General features: G+C 38.4%; 1 protein-coding gene across 2 annotated transcripts in view; it reads left to right on the plus strand.

Moving 5' to 3' along the window:
- Positions 1-17,148, plus strand: part of rgs3a (regulator of G protein signaling 3a) — a 122,629-nt gene that overhangs the window by 77,801 nt on the left and 27,680 nt on the right. The window lies entirely within an intron of this gene.

Below are 17,148 nucleotides of genomic sequence, written 5' to 3' on the forward strand. Positions count from 1 at the left end.
TTTACATACCAGTACAGTATTTCTCTGTAGCTCCTCACTGTTGTATCAGCAGCATGTAAGTGATCTAACCGCTCAGCCCACAGTGTTGGTTTGCTTCTTTAAAAAGGGTGACATCAAGTGGTAGGATGGAGAAAGTACACACAAATCCTGTGTTAACATGGTTTGTGTAAACTGAAATTTCCAGTTTATCACACAAACATTAGTCTTAAGCTCATTAATAGGAAAACTACTGTATATAGAGCAACTCTAGCTGTATGGGGCAGTTTTATGTCAGATTGAACAGTCCAAAAAAAGAGCCCAGTGTCTAAATAGAATTGCTTTGTATTAATTTTCTGCCTAACTAGAGTTTAATTTAAACATTTTAGCTGTAGTCAAGTCATTGTACATTGCACTCAGCTTGGCAGAGTTACATTAATATCATACTTTATATTGTATTATTATAATCAAGACTAAGCACATATCCATGTTTGAATTATCATACATTCCCTAATGTAGTCAAACTCATACAGGTTTACACAACACAGCACAAAAGCAATGCAGAAAATAAACTACTACTACTACAACATAATAGGGAGTGTTTAGTGAGGCACATTCAACTAAAAATCAGACCTAATGCTTTCTTATTATCATGATATAAAATAATGACATAAAAAATGATGAAATATATGAAATGTAACCCTGCATGAGTGTTTTATCATTTTATACAATGCCAAAAACTCCTCAGATGCAAAAGTGAAAGAATGCAGTGTGCTAAATGTCAGTTTAAAAAAAAACTATTCAAATTAACACCTGATCAGTAATGTTTTATAGCAAACTTATACCAATTTGCTCAGACATTATTAACAGTAGCAGAGGAGAAAAAGATCTTACATTGGTTTAAAATGTACTGATGGCTTTGAAAGTCTCTTTTTTCCCACATGTTCATACGCTATGTTGTTTTAATGTAGAATCTACTTCACAATTAGTTTGACCTTAGAGTAAAGATGAATAAATGAATGAGATAAGGTGTTTTAAATTAAATCTGTTTCATTTTGCTCCTTCATAAAATGAGAAATGTTCTTAAACCAGCAGGGTAAAATGTCAATCAACACTTATTAGAACCTGTCTTACTCCTGTCACATTGTGTCTCTGGAAATAGCGGATCCTGAAACTCAAAATTCAATACACGTATCACAAACAGTTCCCTTTTTATCTCTTTAAGGAAATGTTTTCTGCAGTGAGTGTCCTCTTGATTTCAGTGGAGATAGTAGTAGAGCTCAGTGTCCAACAGAGGGAGGCATTCATCACAGCTCGTTGGCCCGGCAGCCCCAGATTCATGTGCATCACATCATTCCTCACTTCACTTTGGCCAAGGTTGAGCAATGAACGGTAACTGAGAAAAAATCTCACAGCAGTGACTTGTCTTCTGTTTAACAGTAGAGTAATGCTTTTTGTGAGTTCTCAGGAAAATTCCACCCCTGTTGGAATGCAGACAGGTCGTCATTTCTGCAATGATTTCCCCCCAAAATGATATTTCTAGTAATCTGAACCAGCACCTTCACACCTTAGTCATGACTCTTCTGGTGATTCTCTTTGAATACAAGATCAGACAAATGAAGGGAAACAGAAAAGGGAGAACATGTCAATTATCAGAGCTCCACAAACATCATGTTGACTTTATGATACACAAATGACAGAAGTGATGAAGAGCTCACTCTGTCATTGTTGACTATCAGAAGCACTGCTCCACTTTATCTATCCCTCCTTCCACTCGTCTGTCAGCACACTCGGTAGCCTTAAATGGCAGTTTGTGTGAGCTGTGCAGGGGAGGAATGCAGCAGACAGGGCTGCAGCCTATTGGTCTTGGCAGATTCAAGGGTAATTTTACTACCTATTGGCGTCATGGCCTCAGTTCCTTTAGTGCTCATGTTTCCATTATTTAGAATGATCAGTTAACCCGCCACCTCACTCATCTATCATGTGACATTTTTAGCTGCAGGAGTTCAGTGTATATGTGTGTCCAACATCTGACCTAAAGAATCTACTGGGATATTTTGGGATCAGTTGATTTATGAGTGGATGCACAGACTGTGAATGTTCACAGTCTGTGCAAAAGTTCAAAGTTCAGAGTAGGAAGAAAAATATCTCTCGTGTCCCAAACGCTGAACCCATCAGCTATTGTCTTATGAGGAAACATGCTTCTTGGGATTAACATCTTTTAGGGGCATTAGTGTCACACTGAAGCAAAAAACTGGACCAAAATACAAAACTTGAAAGACAGATCAAAAGTTCAAATTCCAGTTCATTGACACCAAGATTTGGCAAACAGGGAGTCAAAAATGAAAAGTTAAAGGTGTCCAAGACGTGAGGCAAAAAGCTGGTCAAACTTACCAAAACTGGTAAAAACACGACGAAGACAGGCTTGACTGCTGACGCATAGAATACAGGATGAACTGGGACAGAGGGAGGGGACATTGAGACACAGGTGATGGCGGGAACAGAAGGGCATGAAGTCGATGGACCTGAAACGAGAGATTTGGGGGAGTATCGAAATTAAACTGTAAGCACATGACATGAATCATGAGGGTGGAAATAAAATAAGTAATCAGGAGCCGTGAAAGTGTGTGTAGTCAACGGTCAGCGATAACTAGCAAAGAAAACAACTTCTTTACACGCACTCCGTTGTTTACCGTCCAATCAGGAACTTGGTCTGCTGCCATGCAGTACAATTCTGGAAATATTTATCTGAAACGAATGCCGTCATTTCATTAAATCCCACAGCGTACTACCTGTTAATCTGTTTCTGGTGAGTCTCAGTTACACTGTAAATAGTAAGTTACATAGAGACTTCAGTCAATTACTGTTGCAATATGAACTCAAAAAGAGAACAGTTGCCTTGTGATTTACTTGCAATGAACAGGTCTTAACGTTGCCAATATAACAACATCATGATGCAGATTTCTACATCGTAACAATGCGAGCTTTGTCAGGTCAGTCCTCAAGAGGATAAGAAAATAACTTTTAAAAGCTTTTTTGTTGACTCAAGGCTGGATTTGTAACAGCTTGTGTATGCCTGCTGTCGCTCTCCATGTGGACTGTTTTTCCTCATACATCAAAACACGCACACAAACAACAAACTTCAGGACTTTATTTATGAAGCAGAAAGAACCATGCCCTCCCTATTTTTCCCAGAATACACCACATCCTGCTGTACTACAAACGTACTACAAATAAAAACCAACGCACTTCCTGAACTTAAACCCAGGCATCCATCTACAATTAATGACTAAGATACAATGACAGTGAAAGACTTTTATTTGAGGGTTATTTTCCAACTCCATTTATTACAACCATTTGATTTATGTGGTAATAACAGTCTTGCATTGTTTACAATTAAGATCTATCACTCATAACATATGACATTGTACAGCGACTTAAACACCCACAGTCGTGCTTTAATCTTTTAGCTCAAACACATAGAGGACAAATCTAAAGTTCCACAGTACTAAATATGATTTTAACATATACTTTTTCATATTATAGAAAGAGATGAGTGTGGCAGAGGAAGAGAGTTATTGTTATTCCACTGTTGTTGCATAATGTGAAGCCTCTCTAATCCCCGTCTCTGTCTCTTTCTGCCTGTCACCTCACTTTTCTTTGCCAGCCAGTGTTTACTTGCCCTTTGACAACCACACACTCTGGTCCTATCTTTCTTTCCACTCTGCAGTGTTTCTTCCCAGTCGGTGTGGCTTATCATCCATGCAAAGAGAGCAGGTGACAGACAGACAGGGAGAAGGTTAAGAGCGAAAGTGTCAGTTTGTTTGACAAGGGGATTTTTCTTGACTACTGTTTAATAGAAACTCCGTCATTCCCGTCGCTCATGAGGGGAAAGTTGAGGCTGAAGCTGCTGAGTCAATCTTTATGGGTCACTTTTTAAAACAAAGTGATGCTTCTTTAGGAGTAAACACAAAATAAATGTAACAAATATCTCTATGCAACTCAAAGATTATGTTTTAAATGTCCTAACTGTGTATGCATACATTACATAAGATTACTGTGATGTTGTGTTCTATAAGGTTTACCTTAAAAAACCTTTGCCTTTTCTATCAGGCTACCTTTTAAAAGTAGTTCAAAGTCCGTTCAGCATATTCACAGGGGGATTGTTCTCCTCTCGAGCCTTATGGCCTGTGGTGCCGCTCTATTCCAGGTTGTAAGCTGTGTAAATTGAGAGTATGTGACAATCTTTATCATTCCGCCACTGCTCAATAAATGGGTCACTAATAAGACAACTGATGACTCATTAACTAACTTCTGCAACAGCTAAAGCTAGTATTCAAGCACTTTCTAAAAAACATGGATGGCACAACAGCTTCTGCCAAGTGAAGCCAGAATATTTACAGCTCCTCCTAGTGACTGGCTGCATAGGTCACAGCCAGTCACTAGGAGGAGCTGTAGGAGCTGTAGGAGATGTAACATGAACTTTCCATAACTTTCCTTGAGTTTAGCTTAAATCAACAAAACAATCTATTGGATTATAGCAACTTTCTGGATCTTTAACGTTTTATCGGAGCAGCGGGACTGACGTCACATCCCCTCAAACACATTTGACGGGATGTCACGTCAGTCTTGCTGCTCCCCCAGCCACAGTCAACAGTATTTTGGCTTCGCTTTTTAACGATGAGAAGAAATGGAGGCATGCCATCCATAAAAATACATATTCACTTGTATGAAACAAATAACATTTACTACCATTAATTTCTAGTGAGTGGCTGGACACTGTCATTAGCTGCTTTCTGCTTGTAACTAATGAGTTATCTGATATGTTTTGTTCTTTTATCTTAAAATATGACCAGATTTAGTTTGGATTCAGAAGCTGATCATTTTGTAAAAGCAGAATTGAAACACAGCCATTGCTAAGATACTATAACAACATTTAAGCTTCCCACCCTGAGCAGAGGATAATTACTGCTGTGCAGATATTTTAATAAAGACTGACATGCTTGATTGACTTAGACGCAAGTGCTCACAATGGGCTTCATCTGATAAGTGTGCCTCAATCTGCCTGTTAAATTATTAATACATTATATAATAACTTTCCGTTCAGAAGATTAATGTTTCAAAAGTATTATTAACAGTTGTGTCAAAGCTCCTCTAAAAGACAAAGACTACCATGAAAGCACCAATTAAACATTTAGATAGTAAAACTCCAAAAATGGAAATTCAAAAGAATATGATTTGATAAGTTTTCAAATTTGTTCCACAAATCTCTTGTAGTTTGCAACCTCACTGCAGCTCAGACATCAATATAATCCCATTTTCCATCACAAAGCAGCAGCGAGAAGCATGTCTTAAATACCCTGACACTGCGGAACAGTGTCAAGACTAAACCACTGCATGTTCTTTCCTACAGCACCATCAAATTAAACCTTCATCTTGCTTTCCAACCTATGAATTCCTCCCTTTTTAATTGCTAATCATTGTACTATCCATCATGTTGTTTCAGTTTGTGTATGTGTTGCATCCACACAGAGGTTGTTACAACAGTGGGGGACATCAGATTATTGTGCTTTTGGCTCAAACATTTTGTTTATAGGGTGTAAGTGTTTGTTTGAAATCTGGATAAATATCAGCTGTCTTTGCAGATGCTGGGGGGGGGGCTTTTAATGTGTTTACTGCTGCCTGTGTGAAGGTTCACATTCCTTGGTTCTGTCAAGGACACACAAGTGAACAGTACAACATGAATTTAGGTTATCATGGAGCCATACTTGAAAACAGGTGTGCTGGTGTTTGGTGCAGCCTTCATACACACACAAACTTACTTACAGACACACTCTGACACATAGATTTGGTATGTTTGCTCGACACCTACAGAATGATTCAGAGTGGTTGTGAAATGGAGGTAGATGCTCTGCTGCAGAACTGACTTTTGGAGGGAGTTGCAGGGAGTTTGGTACAGATAGTGAAGAACAAGATGGAATAGAACTGTTAATCAGATGGAGGAACATGTGCTTCTGTCCTTTATCACTTTTTATTTAATCACATTTCTGTCCTTGATACAATCTAGATAGTAAAACAATACTGACATTGGTTTATTAATAGTATTTCTATTTAGTCCTGGGAACAAGAGGCAGATTACATCTTTGTTTGGCTTTAAAGCCCCCAAAATTCAAGACTCAAGCAGCCAATTTCCATTTAATCTTAGCACACAGCACACATAATCAGCCCATCACTTATTACTTTTTTATGCAAACCTGTAGGCTACTGCACAACTAAATTAAGATTTCAATGGAAATTAAATAAAGCTGCCTAAGCCTGATCATAAACACAGGAGAGAAGCAAGGAAAGTCAAGAAAAAAGCTAAGCTGTTGTCTGTATTACAGGAATCTTAACTAGATAAACAATTTTTTTTTGCCAGAGAATTAACACTGGGCAGCACACATAGCTTTGATTAATCCAAGTGACTCACAATTATCCTAGGGGTGTATCCAAGAGATTGCAAGGGGTTGCATTGGCCCACCCCATAATCTTAATCTGATCTGTGATTGGCTGTCATGTCAAAGAGAGGGTTGAAATTCAGACTGCATTTTTGGACTGTGTAGCAAAATGCTGCTTTAGTGGGATTTAATAGCTGCACAGTTTCTTTGAGTACTACATCATCTGACTTGAGACCAAGCAGCAACATCTGGTGTTGAAACATGAAGCCAGTGTGGGAGTACAAAACACTGCAGTTCCTGAAGTTTCCACATGAGGCTGGCCACAAAGGCCAAGAAAGACCCATTAACACCCGTGTTAAAATGACCATTTTGACAGCAAAATAAAACATGTTCACAAACTGGATGGGGGGGGGGTACGTTTTTCATAACTCTTTGTTATATCACATGGATGTTGTCTCAATGACATCACCCATTGGTTTCTGAAGCAGTCTTTTGAGGCCTATCCGGTCGACCTTACTCCAGGCAAAGAAGTGGAGTTGAGGCGGGTCTTTAGCTTCATCCCTAACAGCTACAGTGTGCCTACTTGTTGGTGAAGTCAGCCAAGCACTTAATTATGCAAAACTCAGAACCTTAACATCTTCAAATATAATGAGTTATACAAAATTTGAAAATAAAAAACAGGTGTATGGCTTCTGGTGCTTCTGGAGCCAGCCCCAAGTGGACACTTGAGAAACTGCAGCTTTCAACACCTCTGCATTGGCTTCATATTGTTATAATGGAGGTTGCTGCTTGGTTGACTCACAGGTGGGCACAATTTAACTGTTTGCTGGGAGGCTTGCGGCCCACCTAGTCTAAAAAATCTGGACATGCCAATGCATCATCTTTGGGGCTTAATGCAGTCACACTCTGAACAAACAGTATGTTGCCACATGTGGACAAAACTTTAGTTTGGACTGACCTGTGTGATTGATAAAAGCTAATGTTAACAGTGCCTGCACGTGCCCGCCTAATAGTAGTAATATAGATGTGATCTCAACTTGAGTAAAGTACACAAGAAGGAGTTCAGAACAACATGTTTGCAGTATTGTGTTTTCCAAGTACAGTGTTACTCCCATTTCCTGGACCTCCACTTAATGTCCACTGCACTGTGATAAGCAGGATAAACAGTAACAGGAACCTAAGCATGCTATTTAAGGCCCACGCACTACAATATTAGTAAACTTCTTGTACTTTCCACTCGTCTACAAGTACCTCAGCTTCATGTCTAGACTCTCAGTGGTCTTCCAAGATAAATCTATCAGTGCTGACCTCTCATCCGTCATCAGGCCCTAATGTCTATTTTCCTTGTAGTTTTCCACATCTCAGCTCAGATGTTGTAGTATAAGGAGGCAAAGCACTTGGATGCGTTCCTTAAATGGGTCAGCACTTGTGATACCAGCTAATAATAGTGTGTTTTTTTACATAGAGTTCATGGAAAAGAACACAAAAGATACATGGTTTTAATGGGCGCTAGTCTAATAATTTCAGTGTTTTTCATCTAAATATGAGTCTACTGGGAATTTGGCAGGAGGCACATGGTAAATCCAAATCCTCTAGTACTCTATGATATACTGAATAAATAGTGTTGTAGGTAAATAAGACGGTTTTCTTCTCTTTGACGGATCAATCAGTGGCCTTGATGGGACAGAAGGTCTCTGGGGTTCATCAAACCAGACTGGATCTGTCCAGGGAACTGCTAAATGAGTAACAAGTAAATATTTACAGCAGCAGACTGAACAAGCTTTCAGGACAGTCAACATAGTGTCCAGTCACCCATGTGTATATTGACAAATAGGTTAGGGAACTGAACGTGATGTTGTTGCAGCTTAGCTTGTAGCTAATTTCCAAGACTGCACTATCAACAGACCACCCACAGTATGGAAGGCAATATAGAAAATGAGACTGCCAGGGAAGAAAGGCAGCTACAACAGATGAAATAGAGAAAATATTTTTTCATTTCACACGTACACATAGAAGTAATTCCTCAGCAAGTTTTGGCAGACATAACAAAGACACATTATGCAACCAAATGGTTCTCTCACTCTATCTTTCCATTATTCCAAGCAACTCTCTCTATTCTTTTTATTTACAACCTTGGCCTGAATAGCTTTGACACAATGTAAGAATTTATGATACTTTAAATTAAAGTCTGAAACACACACACAGACAAACACAAAAGAGCGTGCATGCACACAACATATGGCTACAAACATTGTAAACATGAGTTTAGTGTTAGCTCTACTTATTGCTTCATATATACTGTGAGATAAATCAATTCTAAAGCTCATCATCCTTAGTGAGTGTTCGACATTTGCCAAGCACAGCACAAAAGCAGTTTAATACAGTTAGATTAATAAAGGGCTGACAGTTTCAACTTTGAAAGCTGAAATGCAAACTGTCGCCAGCAGATTTTAGCAGCTAATGCTATTCATCTTGGATTAGCAGTAAACGTTACACAGTTTGTTGTAATATAGTCTTGTGCAGAGGCTGAGAGTAACTGATTCATTTTACTCATGTTGCGGTAATTGAGCAGCTTTTTTGTGTACATTTTTGAGTAGTTTTCAACATCTGTACTTTTAGTTTTACTAAAGTATGTCTGAAAGTATTAGCCTTCGCTGCATTTCACGTTAGCAACAGCCACTTAGCCACTTGTGTACTTAAAATAAGCATCTTTCTCAAATGGTGCCCTCAAGACAAGTAGATATCCTGGCTTTACATATAGCCGCCATGCCAACAGGAAGGGGAAATCTGCAGCCAGTTGAGTCAAGTATGATAACAAATGAAATAGTCTCCATGCAAGAGCTATCAGTTACATGAAATTCCTGATAGAGACACTTTGTTTTGACTTTGTTGAATGGAATAAATCCCTCTGCACGTCTGCTTATTACATTTCCTCTTACCCTGACATCAGAAGCGATGATGTGGGAGTTCAGATTTCCACTATGTTTCTGAGATTTTCAAAATAAATGTGCCAAAAAAAAAAAAATCAATGGAAGGTTAGGTTTATAGCCAATGAGTTTAAGCAGTGGGACACAGAAGTATAGAAAGGGCATCCTAAACAAATGATAAAAAAGGATCCAGTGTATGTCTGGGAGAACAAATCTTAATAATAAAAAGCTTTAAGATATCCATAAAGACCCTGAAGTTTTAGACAACACTAGCATAAGTGAGACACCTCATTGCTATTTTCCCCTGAAATAAAACCCATCTGTTTTATCAAACTAAGTAACTATTTCCGACCTTGTGAGAGTTCAAAGCTCCCCAAGCTAATCCATCATTGCCAAGGAAGCTCCCATTTGGCCAAAAACTCTGCCTGCACACTTGTTTACTTTTTTTCTTTGATATTACCAAAACATCTCTGTAGTCTCCACAGGGACTTATATTCCTTCACAAATCCCCACTGCAAAGGCTAAGCTACAATGCGTCTTGTTAGTTGTTAGTTTGGCTGTTTGTGATTACTGGGGGGGTTTTAATGAGCTACCTGGATTGTTAATGCTGTGAACTGTGTGCGTAAAGGATCGTGGGAACACTGTGTTACCATTCATTAACTCTGGTATTGCTGTAATACACTGTGAATCTGGGCTGTAATAGCTTTCTTTGGATGTGATTCCACACAGTGATTGGTGCCGATTTTGAACAAAGGAACAGGAACAAAAGAGAACAAGTCAAATATTTAATGTCAAAAGTTGCATGTGCTAAACTCTTGGACAGACATTTAGCAAAAGTCACAACATGGCAACAGCAGCAGTATGGTGCCTCATGTCTGATTAAGATTAGAAACATTTGTATATGGATATCTTTTTTGGTGCTTGATGCAAAATGAAAACCCACCATATTACAGTAGTGCAGCCTTTCATCAAGCCACAAAGTGAACTGAAAGCTGTGCATACACTCTGCACCTGTTACTGGTGCTGGTTAAAACTGTGGCCACCTGAGGACCAAATGCTATGTTAAAATATGGACAGCACAACAGTTCCCTCAAAGTGAAACCAAAACATTTAGAGTTCCCCCTGGTGACTGGCTGCAGTACATATCTTAAAGCCCGCCTCCTCCATTTTAACAGATGGAACATGGATTAAACAATTAAATCAAAGTGAGTGTCAAATAATTTTTTCACAAACATGTTTTTGTCATAGACGTTAGTTCCCTTGATGCTGAATTTTATGCAAATGTTAATTTTTGAGGAAATTTGATTTTAATTAGCTATTTGGGAGGAGTGTGATGTTAGTCCCACGGCTCCACCAGCCAGATTGCTTTTGCGCATGCCTTAGTTACAAATAATAATAATACAATTTATGAATAATGCACTTTATATTTAGAGCAAATCTCAAAGTGCTAAAAGACACATCATTATAACAGCAAAGATTATGTCACTAGAACTATATTTCAGCACCCAGGAGGTATTTTGGCTTCACTTCTTACAATGGGAGGCGTTGGAGGTGCCGTCCATATTATTATACAGTCCATGGTAGGGGAGTGGTGGCAGAGTGGACATGCTGCAAATGTTAAGTTCTAGTGGCTTCATCTACAGCACATGTAGTTGTGTGTCAAGTCACAGTGGATCAGTGGTCAGTGCACAGAGTACAGAGTACATATGTCAAGGCAGCACAAGACTCTGAGCTCTCTTCATAAGTAGTAACTGTCACAGAACTGGACAATCGTTGTCATAAGTAGCTCAACTGTAACACAAGTCTCATTTTACAGCTTTAAGAAACATGTCTCTTTTATGTTCTCTTTCTGGTCTATGTTTGTGTTAGAGCCACTTTCAGAGGGCTGAACCAATTATGGTTGAAGTAGGAGGTTGTTTAGTTAGAAAAGAGACTTTAAATCTGAAGTAATAAAAAAAAAAGTGCAGTTATCTGGTTTAATTGTCTCTGTTTTTTATTTTGCAAACTATATCACAGACGGAAAGGGTACCACAATGTCATTTTTTCCAGTGTTGTGCTTGTGTTAAATTGGCACTTAAAAAGTTAGCAGTGTAAAACATACAGTGTTTATGCAGATGATGCAGGTAGTATCTAGTATCTAGGTAGCAGTATCAGTATCAGGAAAAAAGACAGGCCATCAGAACATCTCTAACATACGAAGAGGAGGATTTTATATCCTTGTGAATATCATACAGTAGACCTCACCCTGGAAACAGTCACAGGGGGCCTTTTTCCAATCAACATCAGCTGGTTTGACAGAGTAAGTAAAACTGTTGGCAGCACAACATAAATTACCCTCATCACATGCAACGTAAAACCAGCTTATGGGAACACACAACAGTTACTGTCAGCACGTCTTTTTTCCGTAAGGCCTGATGGTTTGATGTCATCGCCTTCAGTAACTGGACCTATTGCAGGACTCCCACGCGTCCTGCCCACCTTAGCGCCCTATATTATGTGAAGTTAGTTTGTTAAGTAACAGGACTTTGGATGCTGTCACGGCTACAACAAAGCCTTCTCCTGACATTACCTAATTTAGGAGAAGATCCAGACGGCCCCTTGTTTCATAGCTGTGCTGTGCTGTGTGTGTGTGTGTTTGAACGGAGGTGTTTACAGCGCTGTTGCCATAGCAGAATTTTGGCTGAATCTTGAATGGTTATATAAACGTTAATAAATGGTTTCTCTAATGGGAATACACATGCACTAATGCTCTAAAACTCACACCATGTAGTCTTAGGTTTCACAAACTGTCAAAGATACACGGTGCAGATGGCACTCATTTCAAGAAACATCGTACAGTGTGATGTTTTTTTAACCACACTAATGTTTTTGAGCAATGATGTCTAACAGTTGTAAAGATCGAGGTTCATTCTCATCCCACATCAAACTTTGAGATGGCATTTTGATTAGCTAACGACCTAATTTCATAACGTAACCAAGACCTTTTAATAACCTTAAACAAACTGCTTGACTTTTCGAAACTGTGACCCAGTGTTTTGTAGAGTTATATCACTGACACGAGTGCATACACAATGAGATATATTGAGTGCACAGACTCCTGACCTGCATTTACATGTCACCCGCTCCAAATTCCCCTGTCTGATCTGCTCTCAAAGCTCTGCTCAAGATTACCAAAGATTAAAGATTGGTCCTTTTTATATTTTTTTACACCATAACATTATGTCAGTTACTGTTGAAGTGTTAAACGACATGTTTGTTAGTTGATTTAGCAATAAAACTGTAGGGAATATTATTTACAATATTGATCATTACACTTCTGATGCAATAGACTGTATTCTTCATGAATTGAAACTTTACTTCAATCTCACAACGTACACAAGAAAATGAAATATTAGAAGGGTCAGCATTAATGGGTTCATCAGAATGCAACTAAGGTGCATTGTGTCTTTTTTTAATTTTGTGCTTTTTTTACCTTTTGGCACACTGTAGTAAAAAGAAATGATGTAAATAACTCCACTACCGTTTTGGAGAGTGAATTTCCCTTTGCGATATCCTCAGATGGCTAGTTGACAAGTCAAAATAATATATGAACAAAATTAAATTATCAACAACGTACTCTGAGTTTGAGCTACCACTTATGAGCTAAGCAAGGGAGTGCCTTCCAAAACCTGTGGATGAAACTAAAACGAAGTAGTTAACTACAGCTCTTGCTAAATGAATGGCGACTGACTTTAGGCCAGAACACATAATAGAGGACTCAAGGTCCTAGAAGCGTCCTCAGGTTATTATGTATTGCTTTACATTGTTAATATAAACTTAAAAACAGTTTTGAGTTTCAAAATTAAACTTTTTAAAAAAATTTGATTAAAAATACAATTTATCAAAACTAACTTTCACAATTCTGCAATTAACTGCTATTTAAAAAATAATAGTTTTACAGCTCAAGAAAAAAAAAAATAATAATAGTTGTGCTCATAAGTTTATATACCCTGGCAGAATTTATGGTTTCTTGGGTAGTTTCTGTTGTCTTTATGATATAAAAAGAGTAAACGCAGTTGTTTAATAAAAATGTTGCTTCACCCAACTGCTAACCATGAGTGAAAAAAAAGTTTTCTCTTATCATTAATATTCTCTGAAAAATGGCCAGAAAAAAAAATCACAAATCCTGCCAGGGTATGTAAACTTATGAGCACAACTGTACATATATTTAAAAAAAACTGAGAAAACCGCAGGGCAGTTAATGATAACTTACCTTCTGGAACAAAGTACCTGGTAATCTTACACTGCTCTACATAGACACTCATACAGAGCTTTAATGTATTTGGCAAAGTGGCCAAATGTCCCCAGCACAACTAACAACAGTTATCTCAAATTAATGGTCAAGTTTGGCATGTTATGTAGGATTAGGAACATTAACCAATCACTTGACTGAGTCAGATAAGAACTATGGCACCAGTTTAAAAAGGATACATGATGGTAAATTACAAATAAGGTCTTCCTTCCTACATCCAGACTGATGCCAATCACATCAAACAGCTGCCTAACCAACCTTTTGAATACAAACATATCAATTTCATTTCATTTTTTAAAGTTTACTTTGGGGTTTTTATGTCTTTATTGAGAAATAGGAAAGTGGATAGAGTCCGAAACTGGGAAGAGAAAGTTGGGAATGACATGCAAAATAGGGCCGCAGGTCGGAAATTAACCTGCTGCCCCTTCAAAGACCATAGCCTAACAATGTCTAAGGAGCCCCAATATTTGAATATTTAGAATATTTGATGAACTACTTTTTTTTGTGCAAACAATCTTGCACGCAACACCTGAAAACAGAACCTCTACCTTTAAACACTCATCCACAGCCATGTAAGGAAGCCTTCTGCAGCCAAGTGTGTTAGATACATGGCTTTTTGTTCATGTCTCGATGTGTTCTCAGCATCTACTGCAGGGTTTTTTTTTGTAAAAGGAACATACAGTGAGATAACAAGTACGTTGTGTACTTTATCTGCGTGCCAGGGATGTGGTCCTCATCAGTACGCTACCTTGGCTTCAACTGAACACAGGACACGCAACTGTGTATCAGCACATGTAGAATCAGGACACAACCACACACACAATCAGTCATACTTTACAGGAGGCAGGAGTCAGGGTTAACAATGAGTGTGGGATGATGGGAGTAAACACGATGTTATAAGTCAAGGGAACAGAGAGTCCTAGGGGTAGAGGTAGGGAAGTTCACTCCTTGATGGAAGAATAAGATGTGGGTTATGAAGTTTCATTTTTAATGAACCTCACTGATTTTTTTCTCTCTGTCAAGGGGAAATAGTCAGTCTTTTGAAGGTTTCCTGTTTTGACTACAAAACCCATTCAGTATTTAATTATCTCATTTGGTGTTCGCTTTCCTTTCTCAGAACTTTCATAGAAAAAGTAATTACAGGATGTTGTTCTTGTGTATGTACACTAGTCTGTGTTGAAGTAATTCTTTCAATTGATACTATCGATGGTCAAAATATGACAAAATCTGTGCAATGTAAGATTTTTTTCTCAATTCACCCCACATCCAAACAGACAACCAAAAGAAGAAGAAGAATCACAGCTGATCACATATATTAGGTATCCAAAACACAGAAGAAGAAGAAAACATTATAAACAATCACACAGAGAAGTGATAAACAGTTTATAATAATACTTTAAAAAGAACAAAGAGGGATACACAAGAATTGGATAAATTGATAGGATGTAGAATCACCTCAATCTATAACCAACCCTACTTAAAAACTGAATCAATACAGAAAACAAATTTGGAAAGATGAAGAAGGTAGAAAGACAAAAGTAACCCGTACTCAGTTTACTGTTTTTGGTTTCTTGTAACATTTTTAGTCTTCTTGACCTTCATTAGTCAATCTTCTGTTTCATTATTTCACCCTTTGTGTGATTTTTTAAAGGAGTAGTTGGTTTTTTTTTGGAGTTGAGGTCATATGAGGAACTTGTCATTGTATGACTCGCACAGGATCTTGGTCAGCTCAGCCCCTTTGTCAAGAAACCGTCTGGAGAACTGACACAGTAGATAGGCTATCAACAGCTGCAGTCGGGGTCCAACCCAAACACTAAATAAGTGTTAGTGCTATATTTTGAACAATTCCAGCACCTTGCTTTTCCTTTGTCAGCTGTTCAGGTCTGCCGGTTTTGAAAGGGACAAAAGTAATAACAATATTTACTCCAGACATGAAGGACACCTTTATGAGCCGGTGTACAGAGAGGAAGAGGAAGACAGAGGCTCAATCAAACTTCAAATAGCCGAAATATCCCTTTAAACACAAAGTTTTTGTTTGGTACATTTATTTAGCTGGAAAGTTACAATAACCAAGTAAACAGTATTAGTCATACACATTTTTTCAGGCACTAAGGTGTAAATTTGCCAGTGGTTATAGTGTTGCCAAAGTTTTTATGTATGCATTTCTTAGCATTTGCATTTACTATTAAAACATGTTGAATCAAACCGTAACAAACTATAACTTATCAAAGACTTGTTGGCTAATGGTTATGCATTATGTAACACATTCAATAAAGCCTGAAACTTGGACTCCAGCTTTACCTAACCGTCAGTCAACACATGCTTTAATTTAATCTGTCACTTCACAAATAGAGACCAGCTGTAAACTCAGTTATTCCATGACTGCTGCGTGATGTTTACTTCCACGGGGAGTTGGAGTGCGACCTTTACATGAGGGTTTGTATGCCCAACATCATTCCCCGGCTGCCCTTGTCAGAATCTCATTTGCAACATTCCTCCCTTCACTCTCCGCTGCCAAACATCTCATACTGACATGCCGCTTTCCTGGAAATCACTTTGCTTATCTAGAAACCTGCCCTTCATTTAGGCCGTGAATAGAATTCCTGAAGCTTATAATTGGCACCTAGCAGCACCTGAACAACACCTCTTTAAGTACATATATCAATTATCCCTCTCTGAGTGTTACCACATAGGAGTCAAGGCTGCAGAGCTGTTGGAGGCACTGAATGTGAGAGGAATGTGAAGGGGCATCGGGAATGGCCCTCGAGCCTTATGTTGCAGCGTCAAGACAGTGTGATAATATGTTGGACGTCACTCACATAAATGTTCAAAAACACTACCTCAATTAAGCATGAGAAATGAGTTTTCTCTACATTAACATGCTTTTACCCCATTAATACGTGAATGAGATTAATGACCTGTTGAAAGTATGTTTGTGGACAGAGAATACTAAAGTACATCATGTCCTTATCACAACATTACAATAAATACTCTTTATAGGCGTAAAAAATTTAACTGGACTACCACTGTGATATTTATTTCATCCAAACAGTGATGCTGTACAGTAATTACTTCATGAAAAATGGCTGTGCAGCTGTAACAACCGGAAAAAGATATTTGGATTGTGAAATAAAAACCACCCGCCTAATCAGTCAAACCAGAACAACACAGAGTGAAAGCTGATTACAACAGACTGACTCTTTAGCAGAGGAGTTTGAGATGTCCGGAGGCAGGTCCATAGATGTATTAAGCTGTCTGGAGCTCATGTAAGATGCTGTATCAGTTTAAAAACACAAAATAAAGTATCACATCAAGAATCAGGGGTTTTACTACTCTTCCCTTTTACATAGCTAGCTGACGTTAGCACAGGTTGTTGACTTCTTAGCTGCAATTCAATTACAATCTTTCTAAAAACCCTGCATTTGAAGGTTCAAGCCTTTGTAGCCTGCGTGGACCTCTCAGGCTGAAGTGAGATGGTCTAGTCTACGAGGGATATCCTATTTGTGTCAACAGCTTG

The sequence above is a fragment of the Notolabrus celidotus genome, chromosome 19 (genome assembly GCF_009762535.1).
Source record: "Notolabrus celidotus isolate fNotCel1 chromosome 19, fNotCel1.pri, whole genome shotgun sequence".
NCBI classification, from domain to species: domain Eukaryota; kingdom Metazoa; phylum Chordata; class Actinopteri; order Labriformes; family Labridae; genus Notolabrus; species Notolabrus celidotus.